Raw genomic sequence first — 17,406 nt, forward strand, 5'->3', positions numbered from 1 at the left:
GAAGACCATTCCGCAGCACCGGGGCCCGAATGGAGAATTCTCTGGAACCAGCTGATTTCTTCTTGGATCTTGGGATCATTAGTAGACCAGAATTTTCAGAACGAAGGCCCCAGACCGGAACATAGGGGGAAATTAAATCTGAAAAATATGAGGGAGCAATAATAAATTTCATAAAAAATGGAATAGCAAATCGACACCTTTTCACACTTTCATATCTTTTGACAAAACATTTACATAAATACTGTATATACATTCAAAAGTAGTTACTCTGTGTTGTTGCAATTTGCCACTTACTTGTGGAAGAAAAGCTCTACACTGACAAATACCCTTACTTATTTTAAAGAAATGTTTCTATTTTTTGTTTTTTACTATAATTGTTAACTAATTTCTGAAGTAAATTTTTAATAACAAAATAAAAATAAATTAATCAATTGACTTAAATCATCTAATAAGGTAGACTTTTTTGTAAGAAAAATGGAAAGTTTTATCTTTTTACTGACTAAAAACGAAGTATATATATATATATATATATATATATATATATATATATATATATATACATAAAATATGTATATATATTATATATATATACACACAGTCAAATGGTCATCACCTCAAAATAGATAAATAAATAAAAACAAGGTTTCCTCCCACGTTCCAAAGACATGCATTTCAGGTGAATTGGCCGGTCCAAATTGTCCCTAGGTGTGAATGAGCGAATGAGTTGTCTGTCCCTGTGTGCCCTGCGATTGGCTGGCAACCAGTTCAGGGTGTCCCCTGCCCACTGCCCGATGATTGCTGGGATGGGCTCCAGCCCCCCGCGACCCTACTGAGGATAAGCGGTACGGCTAATGAGATGAGAAGATTAAAGTAATCTGGATTTTTCTTAACTACTACCCGTATTACTATCACTGCTTCTACTACTACATGTCTTTTTAAAATCATAATAATTATAAACAATGCCATTCTGAAAATGTGGGCTTATCAGTTTTTTGAATCAAATTCTGCTTATTTATATGATAATAAAGACGTGCACAATTGATTTCCTGATATAAGGATAATACATAACTATAAACTCACTTGGGTGCACTTAAATGATAGAATCATAATTTCAGTTTGTTTCTTCCCAGATATGAAATGTGTATACTTTTACGCGACTTCATCATTCAGGAGACCTATCTTGATTACAAATACATTAAAAAAAATAATAATTTTGAGTCCTTGCTTACTCCAAAGTAATATTGTTATTTATCACCTCTGTGGGAAAATGTCATTAGAAATAAAACAAAAAAAAGACTGACACTCGAAATAATATTTATTAGTGTGTCTTATGTTCAATGGAAAGTCTTCATCTTATTTAATGGCTGGTCCTAATTATGAGCAATTGAAACATACTGTACTCCTTAAAAGGGACAGTGTGGATTATTTCATTTCATTTCATTTAGTCCCTCCTCAAGGTATAAACAACCTCATTCCTCTAAAAATCAGTATTAATTGAAATAATAAGAAAAAAAAAATCAGAAAACGCCTACAACATGGCTGACAGTTGGCTGACACACAACAAATGGATGTGGTCCTCACCCAAGCCCTGTTCCGACTGGACCTTTTTGGATTTTGTGGGTGGTTTGATACGATCCAGACTCAAGGCCTCTCCCTGACAGCAAACCATATCACTTGGAACAATGTAGAGACTGAATAATGGTGGAATTAATGAATTAACATCCAGAGAATGCATTAAGCAGTACATCGTATATAGTAAATAGTTATTGAAATACTATGATACTTAAAACAAATAGAGTGAGAGGGAAACTCATACACTCATGACCACCTTGCAGGGACACATATAAATACTCTAACAATGGTTGTGCCAAAAGCAGTTTTTAGTGGAGCTATTCAACACCTGGGGTCAAAAAATAACCCAATTTTGGGTCAATTGGTCTTTTGGGTGTTTGCTGCGGTTCTGTCACTTTGAGTCTCTTCTGTTTTTATTTCTCCTTGTGCTATTGAGCACTCATTTTCAGTTGCACCACACAATAGAGTGACATCTATTGGTTAAATATTACAGTTTCCCTTTAATGCCAACAAGCTGATATTGATTTTTGACGTCAAAAGATTGTCTGCTGCAATCATCGAGTAACTTGTTGCTGTGAAACAAAATTAATATTGCTTGTATTTTTTAATCCCTGTTAACGAATCGCTATGTTCTATTGAAAACGTCTGCAGGGATCCAAAGCGAGCCTCACATCTTGACAAACGTCGGCCATGTTTGCACTTCATTCCTCTCTCCCTTCACATTAGGCCATCCGCCTCCTTCTGTTTTTTTGTATGCACACCCCTCACCCCCGATGAAGCGAGGAAGCACATTTTCATAAATAGACCTTGGCCAAGCACTGCGGCTATGAAAGTTTAATGACGCTTCGAGTCTTGAGTGCAGCGTCGGCGTAAGAGAAGGGAGAGTGGGGAATGTTAGGGGTTGGGGGGCCTTAGAGAATAGCCGGCCTCAGTTACGCTACTACGTCGTCTGCTCGGATCTCTCGCTGGCACATACACACATATGCAAACAAGTACCTCCCAAAAATCCACCCACGACACACACGCACAAATATTTTAGTAGGGATAGGGACTAGATGTGTGATTTGCCGGTGGACCCAAACACAAGAAAGCAGGAAAAGGCAAGTTGCTCAAAAACAGATGGCATTAAATAACAAAATCAATCAACAAAGCAAACAACAAACGGTCAGAAGCTACAAAAAAAGAAAAAAGAAAAACGTACACCGTCAGGACCAGTAACAAAAAACAAACCTAGCAAATCAGGATGAATTGAAAAAAAGTGATAGTGGCAAATAACTTTTGGAAATTGAAAACCACCCGACACAGTGCGCTGTCCGAAATGTCCGTATGTAGGGTCAGGCTAAATAGGGACAAATCTGGGGAGATTGGACACAACTGTCCCAATTATAAACCGATTAGGCGCTCTCTGGTGGGCCCCACAACAACTAGGGGGCCCCCAAGAGTGGTTAGCTTTTGGGGTTCCAGCATTGTCCCCATTGTCACCTTGTGTGTCCACAAATACTTCTACAGAAATGCAACAAAAATACTACACTCGAACTATAAAAATTAATTTCAATTATAGTGCTTAAAAACAGGGAACTCATATTATTTTGCTTATAATAGAATTACTGCAAAAAGACAACCACAGTAATATTATATTACAAAATACTACTGCAGAATTATTTAATCAAAAACAAAAAGACAACTACAGTAATATTACAAAAATCCTATAGAAAATGACAAAAATACTCCAATGGAAATACTATAAAAATCTATTTATCTACCCTGGTCATATCCTTCGAGAGGGGTGACCGACAGCAAGACAAACACATACAAAAACAAAGAAAAAAAAAAAAAAAGAAAAAAGAAAGCAAAAAAGGAGCAAGAACACACAAAAAGTTTTGGACGATGGCCAACCCAAATGCCCAAACAAGTTAAGCACTATAAAAATACGACTAAAATACTGCTTTGGAAAAAACATGAAATATACTTCTACTGAAATACTAAAAATATGAATACATAATGCTATGATATAAAAAATATATTACAATAAAACTACAGTAATGCCACAAAAAAACTACAGAACTTCAATAAAAATCTGACTTCAGAAATATAGTACAAATATATTAATTTGCTCTAATTGTGGTTGTTTCAAACGCAATTTGATGAAACTAATCTATTTAAAAAGGAGTATACAATGTCACATGCGCCCCGCGACCCTACTGAGGATAAGCGATGCAGATAATGGCTGGATGGATGTTACATGCGGCCCCCGACTCCAAATAGTTGCCCATCTCTGAAGTAGAACATGTAATGAGTTCTCGTAGGTATGCAAATGGACAAGTAATAGGGGGCCCGGAATCTAATTTGGCTTAGAGCTGGTCCTGCTATCACTCACTCACGGCTCAAGGATCCCTTAAGTGACAGGGTTGTCGGGGTACCACTTGCTGTAATGTGTTGTACAGCCTGGCAGCGCCCATCCCTCAAGTGACATTTATTTAGGTGGCCTTGATCACAAAATGTCAAAGGATTACACAGGCGAAAATTACATCAATCCCCTGAACTAAAATAACCCAAAAACCTCAGCAGGGTGACAAAAAGAAACTGAGTGGGGGCTTCACAAGTGGTAATCTTCTTTCCAGGATGAATAGGCTGCAGTAGATGTTGCATTGGGTAAAAAATACAAAATTTAGTAGACATGGGGAAAATGTAAAATTGTTAAAAATGTTCATGACAGCAACGACCCATCTCAGCTGGCTGGTCGATGCAGATGACATGTTTCAGTTCTAGATGTTTGGCCGCTGACTCATCCTGATTCATCCTTCATTTTGCCACCAACCAGGCAGCCGGAAAGGACAAGAAAATAAAAGTAAGAGGGCAGAATAAATTATAACTTATAAAATGGAAGTGTGGAGTCGCTACTTCCAGAACCGTCCAGTGAATACAACCATGCAAAATACTTATTCCAAAACACACAATAATGCTGACAGATAAAAAAACATGCATTGTAGTACGTTCCTTGTTGTAATCTGTCTTGCTACATAACTTTCATTTACATGCAACGATTCGTAAAATTATTCCTATTATGGCCGTTAGCCTCTGTCCTTTTGATTGATACTACTCGGATTTGGGCACAACACCGGCTCGGGAGCTTTTATACCCGTGGTCCACACGAGAAAATGACGCAGAAATGACGCGATGAGGAAGCGGAACGGTCGCCGGCGTGTTTTGCGGGCATACCACCGATGAACAGCGGGTTGGCCAATTTTGCGCATTTTCCATCGCGGGCAACCACGGGCTAAAAAAAAAATGCAAAATTTTAGCCGTGATTCAGCCGCAAATGTCTGTGTGACAGGCCCCTTAGTAGCCCTCGCAGTGATTACCTTAAGGACAAAACTTCAGAGTCTTACCTTTCATATTCTCTAAACGTTTCAAGACACAGCATTCAATCTACATTGGGTTCGTCTTGGTTTGGGATTTTAGGCGTTTTATACAGGAACGTTAAGAGATTAAATCCAGATTTAAACACACTGAGATTGCAGATTTTATCTCAGGAGGCAGAGCATTGCCCATCCAGGCCCCGGTGCTGCGGAATGCTCTTGAGCCTGCAGATTTCTTCTTGGCTCTTGGAGTCACTAGTGGACAAACATTTTCTGAGTGGAGACTCCGTGCAGGAATTTTGGGGGGAAAATAAATCAGAGAGATAAGGAAGGGGGATAGCCAATGCAAACAATTGTAGGTTAGCAAAAAATGTTTGGTCTTTTCTGGCAAAAGTTATGATCTTTTCTTCTTTTTTTTTAATAAATGCAAACCAAACTCTTACTCTGGCCACTGGGGGGCAGTGTTGAATGTATAGCGTGGTGAGTTGCTTCAAGTGTAAAACTATTGTCTCTGTAACAGTTCTTGGATCCCCAAGAAGTCTCAACTAATGCATAAGGTGTTCTTTCTTTTAGTTGTAGCAATCAGGTTCACCATAGCACTGTGAAAACTGTGCGTCTAGGTAAACAAACATAAAAACAAGTCACCAGACGGTCTTCACAGTACAAACATTATTTTGCATCAATATTAAACCCAGCCTTCATTCATGCAAAGTATTACATTTCTGATAATACAAACTCACAATGTTATAAAAATACAATATTTCAAATAGACAAAAACCCATGCAAACATACCTTACTGCGCTAACCAAGGATGTTTAAATGTTCATGATGTTTTCTTCTGTCACAGTCCCTTTTTGTGCAAAGGAAGTAAACGTTAAGCTGGAGCCTGGAAAACAAAACTTTTTGTGGCTCAGGCTCAAACAAAGCAGCTTCCTAATTATGAACACATGTGGGTTCACCTTTACCTGTCTCACTCTTCTAGAGCTACGGTGTCACTCAAGTCCATGCACACAAAAATACTCACAACTTCACTTAGCAATTATTTTAAGCACACATAAAGAAAAAACATTATTTAGCTATTTAAGATCAGATTTTTCTCAAGATGTAACATCAAGACAAATTTAGATAGTTTTACTCAAACAAAACAAACACAAGGATGATTGTGGTCCTTTTCACTCTCAAATGTTAAAGTTAACCAGTTGACACATTCAATGCCAAACATGAAAATCTTTTTTTCACCATTGTTTGTGAATAAATGTGTTGAGCTTAGAAAAGATCACTTGTCATGCGTGATTACAATATGTAGGGAGAGTTACTGATGTAGGCTAAATGAAAACGCATAAGACTTAAAAACATCCCTGTAAAAGAGAGAATTGACTGGAAAGCAGAAAAAACAAAAACAAAAAAACAAAAATTAAACTGCAAACAGATGCTGTAGATGACCACAACCTTTTATATAGAACCAAGGGCGGTAAATAATAATACAAATCCTAATCATAATGCATTGTATCTTGAAGCGCCTTTCAGGACACCCAGGGTCGCTGTACATATGAGTAGGACACAACATAGTCGGCACAAATTAAAACATGGCAGTCTTAATCAGGAACATTGTATGACTAATCAGACTTAATGAGGACTGAGAGTGGGGATGGTGGGATTTATTAGTGTGTCTACACGAGTGGGTGGGTAGGGTTGAGGAACTTGATCAAAAAGGGCGCATATGAGGATTAATGGGCGAGCTTGCGGGACAATAACGAGGAACCCTGAAATACAGTGCCCAGCAAAAGTATTTGCCCACCAATAACGTTTTGTCATATTGCCACATTTCAGGCTTCAAACTTCAACATTGTACATTATACTTACAATTTAAACACTGAAAAGAAAGTGTTGCAAAAATATTGTCTCCCTGTTTTCTCAGCTCAGCCAACTGACTCCAGAAGTTCCCTGATGACCTTTGAACTATCCAGTTATGACCTAAATTACTAACAAAACAACAAACAGTATGCTTTAAGTTTCAGTTTAAATGCATCTTCAGTATGACAGACTCAGAGCTGTGTACACGGAGAAACTGGCATTATAAAGATCACAGAACATACCAGGCAAGTCTGGGATAAAGTTGTGGAAAAGTTTAAAGCAGGGATACAAGAATATTTTGCAACACTAACCCATCTCTCGGAGCACTGTGCGAGCAATAATATTAAATTGGAGAAAGCATAACACCACTGCAAACCTACAAATACCTGGCCATCCCTCTAAACATTCAAGCCAACAAGGAGAAAACTAATCAGAGAAGCAACTAAGCGGCCCATGATCACATTGGGTGACCTGAAAACATGCAGCTGAATTAGGATATTTTGTGCATATGACATCAATTACTCGTCCTATGCATAAATCATCTGCTCTTCATGGAAGAGTGGCAAGAACAAAGCCCTTTTTGAAAGCATACCTTATAAGAGAGCGTTTGGTGCTCTGGCCAGGTGAAACCAAAATGGAATTTATACAGCTGAATGCAAAGTGTTACTTTTGGTATAAGAGTAACACTGCATATATCCCTGAAAACACCATCACCAATGTCAAGCATGGTGGTGAGAGCATCATGCTCTGGGTCTGCTTTTCGTCAGCAGGGCTTGGGGAGATTGTTAAAGTTGATGGGAAGATGGATGGAGCCAAATAGGATAAGGATAAGGATAATACTGGCAGAAGACCTGTTGCAGTCTGTAAGAGACCTGAGAATGGTGCACTGGTTCACCTTGTACATTGACGACAACCCTAAACATAAAGAAAATCTTCAATGGAATGGTTGAAAATTACAAATATAGAGGTGATAAAATTGCGAAGCCAAAGTCCAGACCTCAATCCTGTAGATTATATGTGGAAAGATAAAATATTGTGCATAAGTGATCACCATCAAACCTTATGGAACTTTTGTAAGGAAGAAATATTTCACTTTCAATATGTGCAAAACTAATAGAGACATACCCCAAAAGTCTTGAGCGTAAAGTACCAAGTGGGTCGGTATTTTTGAAATTCCTACATTTTAAACAATTTGTTATTACAATATAAAATGTTGAATACATTTGGTTTTCTTTTCACAATTGTGTCTCACATGTTGTTGATTTTTAGTAAATATTTAAAGTTTTTATCCATTCAGATTTAAGCCTAAAATATGGCAATATGCTTTAAAATTCTCGTGGGGCTAATACATTTGCAAGGCACTGCATAAAGTGAAGTCATGGTGAGGCGTTCAAATTCTTACTGTAAACAGGAAGATAAGCACAGCATTGTGTTGTATGTGCCTGTTAGAGGGACGAACAAATTCCAGACGGATCACAATGCTATGAATTATAGAGCGATATCGTAGCAGCCATATCAATATTTACACTGCAGGTATCCCACATCATGGGAACGACTCCTTTGGTCTATAGAAGAAGAGTCAAAGAGCAGACGGAGAGTTGAAGTCGAGATTGAAATGTTTAAAAAAAAACATCAGCAATGTTCCTCGGAAAGATCTTAAATAAGCTTCCTTGTTACACTCTAACAGTCTTTGATCATTTGTGATCAATTATGTAGCAAAAGGCAATTATTGAAATATTTATACACACTCTAGCAATAATTCAAGTTATGTCATGACTTAAGGCCCTGCTGAGATGTTTGTGTTTAATATTTAGTAGCACGTAAATCCACTGACAGCAAACACCTTAGTCAATAAAATGGCTGCTCGTTTTGACAACGAAAATTTGACAATATCAATCAGTTACGTACTTCAAAGTGTAATATAAAATAATTCACGACAAAGGTTGAAAGCGACCCCCCCCAAAAAAACAAAAAAAACAAAGTTCAATTTCATTTGTAAACAAACAACGTTTTGGAGGAAAATAGGAATTCTGTCATAAAAGTAGATGATGACGTGGAATAACATTCGTAAATATGCCTGACCAAAACATATTCAAATGAATCCTCACACGCTGTCACTTTAAATCACAGAAGTAGGGTTACAATGTGGGGACTCTTTAAAAGGACAGTGTGTAATATTTGACCAATAGATGTCGCTGTATTGTGTAGTCCTGGCAAAAATAAGTATTAAAAGCAGAAGGAAGAATACAATCTACGGAGACTCAAAGTGACCAAACCACTATCTTCCCCTTTTTTTGTCCACTTTTTTACAGCTTTTTATTTCATTGAGTACCCTTAGCAGCAAGATAGCAAGCAATTATGTCAGCGTCCTCTAGGTGAGCCTCGTGTTATTTAAAATCAATACACATTTTTGACCTTTGAGTAATTGAAAATGCACTCTTATATAATAGTTTTTGGATTTATCTTATTATTCAAATCAGTATTGTGTTTTTAATGACTGATGTTTTTTTGTTAGCACCAGCAGACACTAAATAATACATAATGTCCCTTTTAAGGTTGCTTGATAGAAACTGACAAGATTCCTTTCTAAGTTTTGAGTCATAGCAGTAAACTTATCACATAATAATATTTATTGGCTTATTTGCTAAATATGTTATACTTAAATAATAGTGTTTTCAGATTATTAAACACATGTGAAATGTATACAATGATGACAACTTTATACAAAATATTGTGTTATAACCAGTGAGGTTGCACTGAGGTTGGTGTCTTGTAAGGCAGAGTAACATCTATGAAGAAATAGACCCACATCTTATTCATTATTGTATTAGCAGAACAAAAGAGAAGTATATAAACTGTAGTATACACGTTTTTTTTACTGTCTAACTGTAAATAGACAGTGTAAAATATTTAGTGCCGCATAGTGGTACATAAACTTTCTGTCATGAACCGGAACAGGATCAGGACCCAAATGCGTGACATTTCTCACACAAGCCTTTAATTTTACGGGAAATGGGGAGTCATGCACGTTAGGCAGCAGTCTGGCGTGGGAAGACAGGAAGCCAGAGACCGACGAGATCGATACCAATTGCCCGAGCAGATATCAGACAGATGGGGTCGATACTGGACAGGACGGGACAAATATGATTGATATCGAAAGAGGATATCGAAAATAAACAGGACAAACTAGACGGGAACGAAAACTGGAGAGAATAATAAACAGGACAAAAATAGACCGGAACAAAACTGGAAACCGATATTAAACAGGAAAAAAATAAATGGGAACAATACCGGACAGGAATACCAACAGGAAACAGGACCGAGTCAGAACACACGTCTTGCGGGGCAGAGGTTCGTTGACGGACTGACAAAGGGAGATTGAGAGCACTGAGCTTAAAATAGGAGGAAAGCCAATCTGTCAACAAACCGCAGCTGGCGCCACACGGGCGGGGCCAATTGGGTGGGGCCAATTGGGCGCCATGGCAACTGTGACACTTACATTCAGTAAATAAAAAAAAAAATAATGATATGAATATTAGGCAAAAAATACATGAACTATTATTCCAATGTTAATTTTTACAAACCAAAATCATAGGTCGAGGCATTTCTTTGACACAATGGAATCCGCACTTAGGTCGCTGTCATGTTTGTACTGGTGTTCGTCAAATCATAATCCTTGGTCTCACTATTGCCATCTGGCAAGAGGCAAGAGAAATGCGTGCCTTACGCTATGTTTGCAGACGCTTTGCAGAGTAATGCGTTTCATACTAATTGTATTAATATATATAATGTAAAAATTCAGCAATTTTGAAAACGTAAATCAAATATTCTTGAAGTTAAATGAAAGAAAAAAAATGAACACTGAAACATTATAATCATTTGTTATATTTTCAATTTTATATTTCCATGATGTCATGTGAGGCACCTGTCACCCCTGATTTCACGTTGCTTGATATAAACTTATTTGACGAAAAATAATTCCTTGCCGCTTAAATGTTCTTAAATAGTATCGAAGTGTCTGACATAAATATAAATAAGATTGTGAAATACATACGGCTTTTAGTTGCATTTAATTGAAATTAAAGAAAGTCAGAAAAGGTTATACTTGTTTTTTCCTCCAGAAAAAAAGGCATGTTTAAAGAAGCCTGAGACGTAAATACAAAGTTGCACTTAATTCAGAGAAGTGTTTTCAAAGTGGGCTGCAGTGCAGCGGGCTCCTCTAATCATGTCTCATTCATAATGCATCCACAAAAACTGACAAGACGCCCTGCAAAAAAGAAATACGCTTGAAAAAAGAAATATGCAGGCGGCGCAAAGCTTACTATATTTTCCCACTTTCCTTCTGACGGACATTGGTTAAACGTCATCATTTAGCTGCAGTACAATTTTAATGAAAATTTTAAGAACAGTATTGACATGAGGACCTTATGATCGCGGAAACGCTGAAAAAAGTCCCTCTAGTATGACATATTTCATGTAAATACACCATAGATGCAGTCGCGTTGACCAGAAAATATATTCATCTTGAAAAGTGATGCTTGCTTATGTTACAATTTAAGTGAAAATAACAAAAACTCAGAGGTTTACGTCTGTAAAATGTTTTGAAGGCACCACACTGAAAATATGTAAATAAAAGACAATATGTCACGACCGGTAAGAGCAGTGGACTCAAATGCGTAACATTTAACACAATGCTGTATTGAGGGATCGGGTAAATCATGGCGAGAGGAAAAACAATAGCGATCCCGTGCTCGCTGGGCAGGTGGTGGAAGAAGCCCTTGTGAACGAAGCGTGGTCGGAGATAGAAAGCAAGTCGGGCTGCTGGGACGGGAGAACGGAGCGTGGTCGGAGATCGAAAGCAAGTCAGGTAACCGGAGACGATCGGGAAGCCAGGGACAGATGAGCAGGATACAGGACAGGACGGTACAGACAGGAGCCAAAAAGTCCAGAATGCTTGCCTTGCATGTGCGGAGGTTCGCTTAATGAGAAAGACGTGTTTAAATAGGAGGAGAACTAATTAGAGAACGAATGGCAGCTGGGGCTAAACGAGTGAGCGCAGGTGAGAGCAATTGACAAATCATGACACAATAACTGTTTAACTCCAATTGTATACCTCCTTGTTATCTGATCCAATGATGAAACACTTTCTTCCTCTTGTGATTGGTCAAAATGCATGTTTTTCAGGGATTCTTAGTGGGTGACTTTAAATATGTTAATTATTAAAAAATAATCAAATTATTTTCTTTTTTACCTTTTTATGTGCATCTGTAAATAGCATGATTTATGTTTCCTGTGTATTTTAAGAATAATGCGCTTTACATAACAAATGTAAAGTAAATTCCTGTATTTCATCTGGTTAGCTGCTCCTCTTGCACTCTTTGCACTCTTTGCACTACTGTAAAATACTATACATAGCCATAGTTATTTAGTATATTATTAGTACTTCAATACTCCAACTCAATACAACATTTTATTTATATCAGTACATTCAAGGAAACTGTGCGGATCAAATGTATTGACATTTCGTTCTGTATACACGTGTACTAGAATGACAATAAAGTGTATCTGAATCTGAATCTGAATCTGATTTTATAGTTTATGTGTTGTTGCCGTGAAAAGTCAATATAATTGATTAACATTTTGTTCTGTGTTTTTCTAAGATTCGGAGTTACGAGACATTAAAGTTGCTTAGTATAAAAAGGTTCAAAGTGTATTTGAATTAAAAGTTCACTGTAGAGTGCAAAAAAACAAATGGTATTATAATTTAGTAGAACTATAGATTTTAGACTTTGGTGTATTGACGCCCCCCAGCAGGCCTTGTTGACGACAACTCAAAATCTTATTGGTTAAACCAAGTTTCATTGTCTGTTGTGTTATGTCTAAGGGCAGGCAAATTTGCTTATGAAGGGTTAGGGTTTCAGAGCCTGGCAACAAGTAAGGGCCGAAATGTGCTTGGTTAAATGCTTAAATATGAGAGCACATATCTGGAAGCTACGCAACCATAGGGACAGCAATAAAAGGAAGCTGACAGACGATTTGGAAGTATTTGATAAGTATTAATGAACAAAATATAATTACATTACATGATTCAGATATTTTTAGGCCAGCAGAGAATGCCTTGCAGGCCCTGACGGCCCACCTCTGATCAGATCCAGTGGATTTACAGTTGACCACCAGGATACAATATTAATACATTCTGAGATGGCGATTTAAAATGAAATTGCCGTATGGTGGGGGATAGAAACCTACAGTAATAATGCATTCCGAACCCCAAACACCCAGATAAAAAATATTAAGAAAACAAAATATCATATATTAGTACTTATATGTGATATACATGTATATTATTAAATAACATTACAAATTTAGATAGGGAAAGAAAAAATGAAATTTTGTGTACCCATTAGTTTGACTTAACTTGAGCAGTGGTACAGTGGGGTTCGTGGCTGGATGCAGGGGAGACTTCGTGGGTTTAATAACCCCCTTATTCTGAATGTTTGTCCCGATCTGTGATTGGCAATGGCCGTATTCCTTAGCGAGGGTAACGGTATGCCTTCTTTGGGTTTCTTGGTTACCTCAAACTTTACTTCCATTATTATCATCCTGTTGCTTCTCCCTTCAGCATCATTGCAAGTCTTGTTGCCCACAGCCAAACAAATTTAAGCTCGTTATGCAAGATTCTGAACTGAACAAAGACAGTAATGTAGCATCTTGGAAGTGAGTATTGGCATCTTAACGAACCAATAGCAGACCATCATCTTTTATGACGTCGACCAATAGCAGACGGGCATCTTGGATGCATATGAGGCATATATTGACTTCAAGAGAAACTTGGAATTAAAACCAAATGCATATAAATAATTTAATTTTGTCAACCTGTTTTAGGTACGTGTACAACTTACACCGCAACGTCATTGATGACTGGGCAGATATTGGCAGAAAAGAGGCTGGGCGACTGTTAGCCAATCAGAATGCAGAAGACAATGCACGATGGAAATCAGTTAAGTAGCGAAACTGTGAATAGTAATCCACAATAAAGTGAGGGATTACTGTATTTAATAATGTAACAATAGAGGTTGCAGGATTGACCATTGCGGGACCCCACACATGATAAACACCTTCTTTTAACCCATCTAATCCATCCTAATTCATAATCTACATGTAATGAGATTTCATGGCTACTGTATCAATGTATATATAAGTATTAAATCAGTATTAACAATTACTAAAACTAGTATGTTTGTTGCAAATGTTTTAATGACACACAAAAGTAACAAACGATCAATTGGTGCAATTGTCTCTCACTGGAAGCACAAGACACTATATGGGATTGGGGATGTGAAATATTGGGCAATAAAATGCCAAATGAACAAAATAATTGCTAAAATACTAAATAAAATACAAAGGAAGCTGTGAAAGACACCCTAGAAGCTTTCAAAACTAACAGGGAACCAGTAATTAGTGTGTGTGTGTGTGTGTGTGCGTGAGTGTGTGTGTTTGTTTTTGTGTGTATCGAAGACTCGGTATGTTTGGCTTGTGTTTGGGGATTGGTTCCATGTGGACTCACTTCCTTTGCTTGCATTTTCTTCTCTGGCCCATATACCGCACTGTATATTTGTGTGTGTTTGTGTGTGTGTGAGCAAAAAAGCACTACTTTCTTGTCTCGCTGATGAATAATGCAATGCTGCGAAGCCGCCGGGTTTCCAGTTAAAGAGCAATTTGCTTAACCAGTGCTCCCAGTCACTGCCAGCGGCACTGGTACTATAATCTTACGTGTACATCTATATGTATATTTACATTTATTGATACAAACATGCTCTTTCCTGATTAAACCTAAAGACCTTTAGTGTTTTTGATAGTTGCGATAACCACATAATACTTTATGTCAAATGAAAAAAACATTTATACTATATAATTAATATTCTATTTTGTAGAAAAGAGTACAAATTGTGGAATAAAAAAGAAAGGTATTCCATTTCAAAATACAAATTCTAACACGAGCGGTTGAAATCACTTATCCCCAAAACAAATACAAAACCATATATCTAAAAAGTAAGTAGACAAAATGTGTTTGAAAAAACACTAATTATGTGAAAATAAAGTCATTTGTCAAGGATAACATGATTTATTCGCAAAAGTAGTAGTCTTGCAATATTGTTAGTGATTATGACCAACCAAAACATCTCCATTTAAAACTTCACTCACTGTCCCTTTAAATCAGATAAGAACGGTTGGAATGTGACAACACTTTAAGGTTGCTAGATAGAAACTGACATTGTAGAATTAGAGCTACAAACATATTAAATGTGAGGAGGAGTGACATCATCTGAGTTGTGGCGGCTAAAATAAGCGCCGGAGTTGAATGATTACGCTGAATTTTTTTAAAAACAAAAATCAGAATATTCTCAGGAAAATGCTGTCAAGATATAATGACAATCACTTTCATACTAGGAGAAAGGGTTATGACAAAAATAAACCTTTCTACTTAACACCAACCCTGATTCCAGACCGGTCTGGGAGGTACTGATTAATCTCAAGGCTCGCTCCCAACTGCAAACCAAAATACAGCTTGAAACAATGTAGAGATTGAATAACATTTGAATAAATGGATAATAAAATTACTATAAATGAAGAATGCATACAATCATGACTATAGATATGCCGTGACGGTCATTTCATATTACAGTACTGAAATAGGGTTGTAATGTGAACACACTCTAACCTTACTTGATAGAAACTGACAAAATTCCCTTTTATGTATTGAATCATAGTAGTACATGATATTGTATTAAAACCTACTATTTTCTTTAGAAACTGTAATACTTCAAGAATGAAGTTTCCAGATTACGAGGAATATGTTAACACTTAATCACGATGAGAACTTGATACTAAATATTGTGTTACAAACGATTTTATATTCTTTTTTCATATATTTCAAATAATGTAAAATGTATATACGATAGTGTATTGAAAGGATCAACAAAGGACATTATTCAAAACAGTTCACTCACTTGCCCTCATGTAGGGTTTAGATCAGAGGATGGTGTAATATTAGTCTGTACTTTGCAATACAAATAAAAATGACTTGACATGTTCAAATGAGTATGAGCAATTATGAATACTTATCTAGTCCTACAATAAATGTTATTGCTGTGGCTGTCAACTAATTAACTGTCATTAGGGGGAAAAAAACGCAATAAACTAGATATTTGAAAATAAAAATGGACTAAACAAAAAATACACCTGTTCATACTGGTATTTGAATTGTATACTTTGCAAATACCACTACTCCCCTGTGAACTGACCCCGGATACGCAAAGTAAAATGGATGCATGGACGCACGGACAAATGTTTGGTTTGTTGGTTGGTTGGTTGGATCCTTTAACCACTAGGTACCATTTCCTGTGGTGTGTCTTGGGCAGGTAAAAAACAAATCACAATATTTTTGCTTTTATGGCTCTTTGGGTCCCGACCACTGTTATGACCTAATGCTAACATTAAATATAAAATGTCAATTAAAGGCTAACCAAAATTACACTGGTGAAATGGTTGTTGCAAGCCTTTAAAACTAATACTGTATTTACAGCCACATGATCTCTTGCTTTTCATCTTTGTGTTAATTCTGTTGCATGTCTTCCAGTTGAGCTCAAAGCAAGTCATCTATTTTATTATCAGTGTGTGGAAGTTTCCCTCAAGTCCCCTCAACAAAATTAGTAACCATATGTAAGGAGACTTTGTTTATATACTGTAGTTTGTTTCATATATGAAACAAAGAAAGATGGAAGCTGTGTGTAAGCAGGTACTCTAAAAAGAAAAACATGGGTCAAAAATGGGATCAAGCCCATGCTTGGGTCGATTTAACCCATTACTTTAAACAAAAAAAAACACTTGTTTGGGTTGTTATAAACAAAATGACGCAGACCCCTTGAGTATAAAACGGACCAATTTTGGGGGGCATTATGTTAAACAAAGATACTATTTTTAGAAGTAACTCTTGAGTTAACCCAACACTCTTATATTTTTTTTAATTTATTGTACGCGATTAATAACTAGTTTATTCATATACTTCTTAATTTATTCACTGAAAGTCTCATTGTGTTCATCCAGTCTTTATATGATCTCAAAAATTGCTCCAAATTATATCTAGTTTGCTCTCGGGAGAGGCCCTGAGTCTGGATCTTGTCGAACCACCAGCAAAATCCAGCAAGATCGGTTCTGAACAGGACTGGGGTGAAGATGCGTTTTGGGAATTTTCAATTCACTCTTGGTTTTGTTCTTTAAACCATGACAAGTCTACATTATTCCAAGTTATATCTAGTTTGTGGTCAGGGAGAGGCCTTGAGTCTGGAATTTATCAAAACACCTGCAAAATTCAGCATGAAACTGTCATGGACCAGAAACAGACATAGGACCCAATAGCGCTCGTTTACTCAGTTTTAGTAATAAAGAGGGAGAGTAGGGCTTGCTTCCACTATCCGATGGTTGACGGACAACGGTAGCAGGTGGCTGGAGACGCGGAAGTGGCACTTTCGTGTCGAGCAAGGATGGTCGTAGATTTGCAGGAATACTAGTCGTTAGCTGGGAAGGGAGAGCAAGGGCGGTATCGAGTTCGGAAACAAGG

This window comes from Urocampus carinirostris, chromosome 17 (assembly GCF_059441175.1).
Source record: "Urocampus carinirostris isolate Australia breed hairy pipefish chromosome 17, RoL_Ucar_1.0, whole genome shotgun sequence".
NCBI lineage: Eukaryota > Metazoa > Chordata > Actinopteri > Syngnathiformes > Syngnathidae > Urocampus > Urocampus carinirostris.